Source organism: Cavia porcellus, unplaced genomic scaffold (assembly GCF_034190915.1).
Source record: "Cavia porcellus strain 051 isolate PalLab524CR breed Dunkin Hartley unplaced genomic scaffold, mCavPor4.1 scaffold_61, whole genome shotgun sequence".
In the NCBI taxonomy this organism is placed as follows: Eukaryota; Metazoa; Chordata; class Mammalia; order Rodentia; family Caviidae; genus Cavia; species Cavia porcellus.
In genome coordinates this window covers 1,841,990-1,842,681 of record NW_026947544.1, presented here as the reverse complement: position 1 = coordinate 1,842,681, position 692 = coordinate 1,841,990, and positions in this window count along the sequence as shown.

Below are 692 nucleotides of genomic sequence, written 5' to 3'. Positions count from 1 at the left end.
CTTATTGCATGAATTTGAGCTTTTTCTTCCCTTTTTAAAATAAGGTTGGCTAGGGACTTCTCGATTTTATTTATTCTTTCAAAGAACCAACTCTTTGATTCGTTGATTCTTTGGATTGTTTTCTTAGTCTCTATTGCATTAATTTCTGCTCTGATTTTTATAATTTCCTCTCTTCTTTTAGCTTTGGGCTTGACTTGCTCTTCTTTTTTCAGCTGTTTGAGGTGTAGCATCAAGTTATTTGTTTGTATTTGTTCTGTTTTCCTGACGTGGGAACTCAGTGCAATAAATTTTCCTCTGAGGATGGCTTTCATTGCATCCCACAAATTCCGGTAAGTTGTATCTGCATTTTCATTTTCTTTTAGGTATTGTTTAATTTCTTCTTTAATTTCTTCTGGGACCCACTGATTACTCAAGAGTGTGTTATTCAGTTTCCATGAGTTTGCGAGATTTTTGCAGCATCTTTTATCATTAATTTCTAATTTCAGAGCGCTATGATCCGATAACATGCAAGGGATGATTTCAACTCTTTTGCATTTGTTTAAATATGTTCTGTGAGCTAATATATGGTCTATTTTAGAGAATGATCCATGTACTGCTGAGAAGAATGTGTATTCTGATGTTGTTGGGTGGGACATTCTGTATGTCTATCAAATCCATTTGTTCGCAGGTGTGATTCAGTTCTGTTATTTCTT